Source organism: Nerophis lumbriciformis, linkage group LG27 (genome assembly GCF_033978685.3).
Source record: "Nerophis lumbriciformis linkage group LG27, RoL_Nlum_v2.1, whole genome shotgun sequence".
Lineage (NCBI taxonomy): Eukaryota > Metazoa > Chordata > Actinopteri > Syngnathiformes > Syngnathidae > Nerophis > Nerophis lumbriciformis.
The window spans coordinates 13,946,547-13,956,869 of NC_084574.2; positions in this window are offsets into that span (position 1 = coordinate 13,946,547).

Sequence of the window (10,323 nt, forward strand, 5' to 3'; positions counted from 1 at the left end):
TGCGTCTTCATGAAGACCAGCTTCCCGCCCGCCCTGTCTCTCTCCTCGCTCTCTCTCCTCCTCCCCTTTACCCGCCTCAGTGGTCCTAACCAACCAGCCAAGGAGCCCACCTCCTCCTCCTCCCGCACTCTGTCAAATAATCATCTCCTCCTCCCCTCCTTTTTGTGGATTAATTGGTGGTGCCCTTTTCTTTCACGTTCCAAGAGGATGATAATTCTTCATGTTTACTCATATTAGACCATTCTTCATGTTTACTCATATTAGACCATCCAAGGACATACAGTACAGTTGATTACGTAAAATAGGAATTAGCTATTCTCCTTTTTATGTTTACATATGTGCATATTCAATTGTATTATTATATATTAATATCAATCAATATATATATTGTAATTATGCATATAGTTGACATTTTTGTATCAAACTTTTATTGCAGAATCCAACGTCCAAGTAGACATACAATCACATACAGTACATTAAACAAACAAAATACAGTATAAAAGGCATTATCACATAACATTAAAAACAGTGCTTGTGTATATTCAGTAAAGGCATCTAATAAATAAATACAAGCAGCAATAATATGTTTATATATTTTTCATACTGCATGTTATGTTTGGTACAGGGGGTAATTAAGCCAATAAAACCAATAATAATTTATCAATTTTTTTTATCACTTTTCAAATGAATAAAAAAAATATTTATTTAAACTAATAAAAAGTTGAAAGTCAGTTTAATTTTTTAATTTTTATAAAATAGCATTTACATTAAATTCCAATATTAAATTTTTAAAGCAATTACTTATTGTGGGTATATATATATGTTTGGGGTAAATAGAGAAGTTATAAATACCGAATCGTTAATCGATTATAATAGTATTTAACTGTAATGAAATTAATTAATTATCTACATCTCATTGAGTTTAAATATACTATTAGCGCACCTGGTTTATATATAAATATTAATTATATAAATCACTACAGTAATCATTTATATATAAAATAAAAGTAAATAATAATGGGATGTAACTTTGTTGTTGAACTATAAATTCCATCCATCCATCTTCTTCCGCTTATCCGAGGTCGGGTCGCGGGGGCAGCACCCTAAGCAGGGAAGCCCAGACTTCCCTCTCCCCAGCCACTTCGTCCAGCTCTTCCTGTGGGACCCCGAGGCGTTCCCAGGCCAGCCGGGAGACATAGTCTTCCCAACGTGTCCTGGGTCTTCCCCGCGGCCTCCTACCGGTCGGACGTGCCCTAAACACCTCCCTAGGGAGGTGTTCGGGTGGCATCCTGACCAGATGCCCGAACCACCTCATCTGGCTCCTCTCGATGTGGAGGAGCAGCGGCTTTACTTTGAGCTCCCCCCGGATGGCAGAGCTTCTCACCCTATCTCTAAGGGAGAGCCCCGCCACCCGGCGGAGGAAACTCATTTCGGCCGCTTGTACCCGTGATCTTGTCCTTTCGGTCATAACCCAAAGCTCATGACCATAGGTGTGAGAACTATAAATTAACATAACTTAAAAATTATTATTTTATTTGGTTTTTATGTGCTGTGATGTAAACTGTTTCCAACAGTGTACCTTTTAGTTATTTTTTTTAGTTTTGATATATTATAAACGTAGGTTAAATAAGGAATTTTTTTCACCTTTGCAAAGATAATAATGCTTAATTTCCACTGTATGATCCTGACTGACAGCTTTCAACAATATGTTTAGGATAGGATCGACTTTATACATCCCACAACGAGGAAATATTGTGGTTGCAGTGCAGACACAGCAAGTCCACAAAAAAGTAAAAAGACATGAAAACAAGAGGGAAACGTCAAAGAACACAAAGGAAATAAAAGACATTAAAAGAGCAAAGAGCTGATGCAACCAGCTGCCACTTCAGCCACTGTCAATAAATTCATTCATCTGCCCTCGCTACTATTTTTAATTTATTTTTTTCGATCTTGATTCTGTACACAGCTGCTGGAATTTAAATTTTCCTGAAGGCACTCTCCTGAAGGAATCATTTAAGTACTATCTATCTATCTACTCGTTTCCAGCGTGTGCAGCTAGACCGATAGTTAACAGCATTAAGAAACAGTTTTGTTGCAGATTGATGTTTTTTCTTTTGAATTTTTTTTCTTCCTCAGTTTTATTTCTTTATACGTCTTCCTTTATTTAGGTTTGTCCATCCATCCATTTTCTACCGCTTGTCCCATTCGGGGTCGCGGGGGTGCTGGAGCCTATCTCAGCTACAATCGGGCGGAAGGCGGGGTACACCCTGGACAAGTCGCCACCTCATCGCAGGGCCAACACAGATAGACAGACAACATTCACACTCACATTCACACACTAGGGCCAATTTAGTGTTGCCAATCAACCTATACCCAGGTGCATGTTTTTGGCGGTGGGAGGAAGCCGGAGTGCCCGGAGGGAACTCACGCAGTCACGGGGAGAACATTTGTAAGAAAGAAAATATAAACATGAGAAAAGTAAAACATCCATTGTGTATTTTTCCATAAATAATGTCCAGTGTGTATGTTACATAAATAAAACGGAAGGTTTAGTGTTAATACACACAGCAAACATTGCACACATGTGGTTTAAGACAATTAAACCTAAGGTGTAGCTTTATCGTCCTCTGCTGGTCAAATTCAGTGCTACATGTATTTAACCAGTTTTGATCGCCAGAGTTAAAACAGCTGAAAAAAACCCGACCACGAATACAAAAGACATAACAAAGTCGGCAATTTCAATACCGGTACATTCATACTTTGTTGTCCAGTCGCTGTTGAAAGTCTGATTTTCGCGATTTATTTTGATTTTTTTCAGGGTCAATAGTGCCATCTTCTTCTACTCACCCACTGCCGCTTTATTGTGACACATATGCTTCGCTGTTGCCCCCTGCCGGGTGGTAGGAGTACTGCATACATTAGCAACCCTGTTTTGAATGGTTTCATCAAGCCTATTTGGGTGCTGTTAGGCGGGCCGAATTAAAAGCTTTGGTGGGCCGGATGTGGCCTGGAGGCCGCCAGTTGAATAGAAATGCTTTACATTATGTAATTTTTTTAGCTATCAGTAGTGCAAATCACAGTTCAAACTACGCCTGAATGCAGTAGAAGACAACCTGCTGCTAGACATGACAGCAATGCAATTACATCAACTAGCCGACAATACACACACACACACACACGCACACACGCACAGACACATTCTTGTATTTGTTACCTTCTCAAGACCTCTGAAAAATGCTTACTTCTTTAGGACCACCCTTTCTAGATATATAAAGATTTGTATCCACAACATTAATAATATATATATATATATATATATATATATATATATACTATACAAATGTAAAAAAGGTAAGCTTTCATTTCAGTGTTTCCCACACATTCATTTATATGTGGCGGCCCGCCACGAAAGAATTACGTCCGCCACAAATGGATTTTTCGGCTTTTGACTCGCTCGACCGCTCATAAAAGCAATGGGACTCTGTCTGTGAATGTACCTTGTAGTTACAACTCTGGTGCAGTAGGTGGCGGTAGCCTACTATGCATTGTAACTCCGCCAATAGCACTTAATTCACCTGGTGGGCCAGAAGAAGAAGAAGAAGAAGATGTAAAAAAGGTAAGCTTTCATTTCAGTGTTTCCCACACATTCATTTATTTGTGGCGGCCCACCACGAAAGAATTACGTCCGCTACAAATGGATTTTTCGGCTTTTGACTCGCTCGACCGCTCATAAAAGCAATGGGACTCTGTCTGTGAATGCACCTTGTAGTTACAACTCCGGTGCAGTAGGTGGCGGTAGCCTACTATGCATTGTAACTCCGCCAATAGCACTTAATTCACCTGGTGGGCCAGAAGAAGAAGAAGAAGAAGACGGCGGAGTAAAAGAACGGACCGACCGGATCAAAATACGAGGGTAATATAGGTTGTAGGTAGATAAGTTATAGCTGCATCGCTCGCGGCTCGTCATATATTTAACGTTAATCCGCGATTTCACCGAGCGTTTCACTCACGGTGAGCAGCCTGACGCTGCTTCATTAACACCGCCGCTGTTGTCACGTCACGTGTTGCCATACCGACGAGCTAACGTGTCCAGGTTATAACCCTGTTGTCAATAAACACACGTGGAGACGGTGCTTCAGATACTGCATTAATAATGAAGCTAAATTGTACACTGTCCACTGCAGCATGTGAATGCAATGAAAAGAATAAAATCTGAGCCAACCAGCTGTTAAAATGTTGTCCAGGTTAATGTTTTGGCCATTAAAGGCCCTTCATTTCAAGATTTCAACTGTGATCGGGCTTTAAACACGTGGCTGACCTGTTCAGATGGGTGTAACTCAGGGGTGCTCACACTTTTTCTGCAGGCGAGCTACTTTTCAATTGATCAAGTCGTGGGGATCTACCTCATTCATATATATAATTTATATTTAGTTATTTATGAAATATATGTTTTTGTTAACAAGTTAAAGGTGTTTAATGATAATGCAAGCATATTTAACACATATAGTTAATATTGTTAATAAATTAAAGGTGTTTAATGATAATACAAGTATGTTTAATACATATAGTTAATATTGTTAACAAGTTAAAGGTGTTTAAAGATAATACAAGCATGTTTAACACATATAGTTAATATTGTTAACAAGTTAAAGGTGTTTAAAGATAATACAAGCATGTTTAACACATATAGTTAATATTGTTAACAAGTTAAAGGTGTTTAAAGATAATACAAGCATGTTTAACACATATAGTTAATATTGTTAACAAGTTAAAGGTGGTTAAAAATAATACAAGTATGTTTAACACATATAGATTCCTTTCTTTCATGAAGACAAGAATATAAGTTGGTGTATTAACTGATTGTGATGACTTGCATTGATAGGAATCAGACAGTGGTGCTGATAACGTCCGCATTTTCGAATGGAGGAGAAAAAAAGTCCTCCTTTCTGTCCAATACCACATGAAAGTGGTTGGTTTTTGGCATCTTATTTGTCCAGCTTCTGTACTCCTTTGTATACACTTTACAAGAAATACATTGTCGGCAAACTCCGTAGCTTGCTAGCTTGTGCACGCCAGCTTTCTGAGACTCTTATTTTGTTAGTGCAACTGTGCAGTCGGTCTTTGGAGTTTTGACGACAGGTACGGCGCCAAAGTCTGTTGAAATAAAGTGTTTCTCGCCTTCCTGTCGGTAATTTTAATGAGCTAAATATGTACATAAAGTGTTGTACTTATATTCCAACTCCGCGTTCTTCTTGGTCATCGCCGCTGCCGCCGTCACCCCCCGCCCCCTGACCACACCACCACAAATAGATGCCTGTCCTGTGGGAAACACTGCATTTATTTATTTATTTTTTGTTTGTAATTGGTTTTTAATCCTCATTATTTACTTCAAGTTATTACAGTATGTCTCTATATAAATTTTTTTTATTTTATTTTTTTTATTAATTTTGGCCAAAGGGGGCACATTTCAATTTCTTACACACACTTGTTATTACATATGTTGGCCAGAGGGGGAGCACTGTTAGAATAATTATGTATAAGTTATCACACAACTCTTATGCTTAAAGGCCGTTGCTATAGTTATTATCAATTGTGCTGAAGTTGTACTTTTCTATCTGTGCAAAGGCACACAACGGGTAGTCTTGCTTTGCGAGTTGTCTCGTGTCAGCGGTTTGTTTCCAGACCCTGCCTGCTGACAACCAAGGACGGACATCGAGTACTTCGGCATGGACAGGACAGAGACAAGGCGAGATCACAAGTGTCAGCACATTTCCATTCTGAATAATCATGTATTGTGTCTACTGGGGCTGCTTGATGTTAACGAGGGACCTCCCGAATAAATAGAGGAACACGTGGGACTGTACCTTAGAGCGTAGGAGGAAACTGTAACTGAGTGTACAGCCCAATATGTCTCTCCTCGTGAGTAAAATTCAACTCTGTCTCTGCTTGATTCCTTCTTCTTGTCTTGTGTAATAGATAGTTCAGTGTTTGAACCTGACAGCACTTAAAATCTTTACACACACTTGTCATTTCATATGTTGACCAGAGGGGGAGCACTTTTAAAACCGACACACAGTCAATTTGAAAAATCCCTCTTTTTTCAGTGGTATTTTTAACTTTAACTTTTGGGACCACCCCAATTTTGATAGATTTCACCACCAGGGGTGCAAATGAGACATTCTCTACCAGATGCAATGGTTTTCCTTATTGGGACCCTGATTTCGGTTCTAACTTGTTCACCGGTCCTAATACGTAAGGAACTTTACCATGAATTGATCAACGTGGACCCCGACTTAAACAAGTTGAAAAACGTATTCGGGTGTTTCCATTTAGTGGTCAATTGTACGGAATATTTACTGTACTGTGCAATCTACTAATAAAAGTTTCAATCAATCAAAAAAACTTTTCCTTGTTGGTGTCCCAAGAAGGGTACCAATACAAGAACACACACACACACACACACACACACACACACACACACACACACACACACACACACACACACACACACTCCTGTTGGTCTTTCCATTATCTAAATTTGATTTACGCTTCGGGGGCTTGCACTGATTGTTTTCTATTTGCTGAAAGTGACTGCACAAAGAAGCTTTGCCTGAAAAATCCTGCGCAGACCACTAAATCAAACCCAGCAATTAATTTTGAAGGTGCAGTAAGAGGGAAGGAGAGAGCCAGCAATTAATTACAAAACTACAAGAAAAAAGTCTACACAATCATCTTGCTGCCATGTTGTTCATTCCCCTTCCTCGTCTTCTTTTTATCATCCCCTGCCTCAGGCACCCAGAGTCCAGAGTCGACACACCTGGCCAGGTGATACTTGCCCTCCATGCGAGACATGCACACACCTGGTGAGTAATGTCATGACACCATGTGACCTCACCATCATCATCATCATCGACATGTTGACTCACATCGGGTTGCAGTTTGCTGATGGCCTTGTGGAGAATCCCAATGTTTTTCTCATCGATGCTCTGTATGTCCTACCGGAGGAACAATGTAGTGTGTGTGTGTGTGCGTGTGTTTACAGTAGTCTGCACCACAAGATCAATATGATGTGTGTAAACAGAGAAACCGGAAACTCCATGAAGAGGCTCACGGGCAGGGGAAACCGCTCACTTTTAGCTGCAGTCCTACTTAGTGCCACAAGGGAGCGTCAAAGTTGTTTGTAATTCCCAACACCCCCTGGAACTTAGTTTTGAAACCTCCATTTGTTGTGGCTTGTGCAGCCCTTTGAGACAATTGTGATTTATGGCTATATAAATACAATTTGATTGATTGATTGATTGAAATTGTCAGTGGTTGTTGTTTTTTAATTACAAAAACCACTATTATTTAAATTTAAAAAAAAAAAAAAAAAAATTATAATATTTTTGACTATTATTAATAATACTGAACTACTGTTACTCAATATACCCAGTCGTCCCTCGCCACATCGAGCTTCAAATGTTCATCACATTGTAGATTTTCTTTGATATTTAAAAACGACGGGGCTCCTCCATCATCTTCTCCAACGTCTTTTTGTCCTTTTTCAGTTTGCTCACCTCAGCTCGAAGCTTGGTCAGCTGGGCCTCCTCTTCCTCCTCCACGCTCCTGCTTTCATCTTGCAGCGCTTGGAGTCGTCCCTGGGTTTCCTCCAGGAGCCTGCTGCATTCTGTGAGGTTCATCTCCAGGTCTTCTCTTCTCTTCTGGAACTCTGCCATTTTCCCCAGGCGGGTCTGTCGGGGTGAGTCCCACCACCAATGCATGAAAGACAGAATGAATGACTTGGACACAACACAAAGTATTTTGCTGTGGACTTAGAACACTGTTATTGAGTTTTGGCATTGAAGATGGGTTAGGGCAGGGGTCGGCAACCCAAAATGTTGAAGGAGCCATAATGAACCAAAAATACAAAAAAATATTTGTCTGGAGCCGCAAAAAATTAAAAAACACATGATGTAAGTGTCTATATTAGCTATATTAGCCTACTATCACAAGCTGATGCTAATATTCGTTGACAAAAATGTTATATTTTAATTTTTATTACACACATTTTTGCAACATTGGAAATCATTAGTAAAATGGAGGCTTCTCACAGGATGAGATAACTTCTGGAAATTACTGGTTCAGAATGGCCAAAAGTAAAGATGTGTGTCCAAGTTTAAGGAAATGGCAGGCTGTCTTCTAATGGATTTATTACAAGATTTGCAAGCTGGGTAACGTTTGCTGTGGTCTGGAACAACATGGCGCACAAACAACAATGAGAAATGCAGCCAATATTACATGCAGATAATGTGTCATTAAGACATGTAAATATAAATTAAATACACAGAGGACATACAGTAAGTAAAGAAAATTTAAAATATACCTACAAACGAGGCATAATGATGCAATATGAACATACAGATAGCCTAAATAGCATGTTAGCATCGATTAGCTTGCAGTCATGCACTGACCATATATGTCTGATAAGCACTCCAGCGTATCAATAAAGTCAACAAAGCTCACCTTTGTGCATTCACGCACAGCATAAAATGTTTGGTGGACAAAATGAGACAAAGAAGGAGTGGCATAAAACGCGTCTTTCTGTGGCAGCGTCACAGAAAGTTGTACATGTAAACAAACTACGTGGGCGGAATAGCTCGGTTGGTAGAGCGGCCGTGCCAGCAACTTGAGGGTTTCAGGTTCGATTCCCGCTTCCGCCATCCTAGTCACTGCCGTTGTGTCCTTGGGCAAGACACTTTACCCATCTGCTCCCAGTGCCACCCACACTGGTTTAAATGTAACTTAGATATTGGGTTTCACTATGTAAAGCGCTTTGAGTCACTAGAGAAAAGCGCTATATAAATATAATTCACTTCACTTCACGTTGAGTTCAAAGATTGTTGAAATTAGTAGGACAAAACGGTGCTCGCCAAATACTCTCATCAGTGAAGCATGTATAACATAAACAGTGGGATTTCTAACACTTAGGAAGGTTTGTGTCATGTTTGTTTTCCTACAGAAAATATATTGAAACAAAAAAAATATTTTTTTTTCTTCATCTTTTTCCATTTTCACACATCTCTGAAACAGGTCCAGGGAGCCACTAAGGTGGCGCTAAAGAGCCGTATGCGGCTCTAGAGCCGCGGGTTGCTGACCCCGGATTAGGGTTACAATGTATTGACACTGAGTCCATTCAAAAATAGTTTATTTACATATATTGGAAATTTTGAGATACTGCTGTACTGTGATGATTTTCCAGTCATTTTCAAATACATTAAGATTGATAAACTGTGATGCATCAACCAAATTAAAGTGACTGTTTGCCACTTGCTCAAAGTTAAATTTTTCAAACCAATAGAATACAACAAGAACACCACTGGCTATTTTGCTCTATGCCAGGGGTGTCCAAAGTTTTTCCACTGAGGGCCGCACACTGCAACATGAAAGCATGCGGGGTCCATTTTGATATTTTTCATTTTCAAAACCAATACAATGTATATTGTAACCCTTAGGCCTTTCCTCAATTTTGGTTAATGTTAAAGATCGCAAGGACCCAAAAGGGTCTCAGTCAATAAAGTGTTAAAAATAGGCTACATATTTTTTTTTTTTTACTTTCAACGCTTTAAATATATTAGATATCCGTTCACAAGAAGTTGGAATTCGTTTACGTTTTATGCCCTTTTCGTCAAAGAAAACCCTGTTTTTTTCATCACAAAATATGCAATATTTTACCCAAAAAATGATCGTGGTGGAATATTTGATATTAATTAATTGGAGCCTTAAATACAAAAATAATTCATAACAACATTGCTTTTAGTTCATTACTAATTTTTGGGCAATGACAGTTTAAAAAATAAATCATCAGACTAAAAGGTCTCAGGGATCCAAAAGGCCCCCACTCACACATAAAATAGTTAAAATAAGTCAAACATCAATATATATTATTTTTACATTAAATGCTTAAATCTCTAGATCAATTTCAGATCCAACCATTGATTATAAGGTTTTTTTTGTTTTGTTTTGTTTTTTTAGCAATTACAGTTTGAAAGTAAACAAACTGAATACATCAATCAATCAATCAATGTTTACTTATATAGCCCTAAATCACGAGTGTCTCATAGGGCTGCACAAGCCACAAAGACACCCTCGGCTCAGATCCCACATCAGGGCAAGAAAAAACTCAACCCAATGGGATGACAATGAGAAACCTCGTAGGGGACCGCCCATGAGTTTGTGTTATTAGTGCAACATGTTCTCTTCACATTACACCTGTTCACATTTTTTAAATGTTTTCTTTTGTAATATATTTTTAGAAATGTGTCGTGGGCCGTTACAAAATTAGCT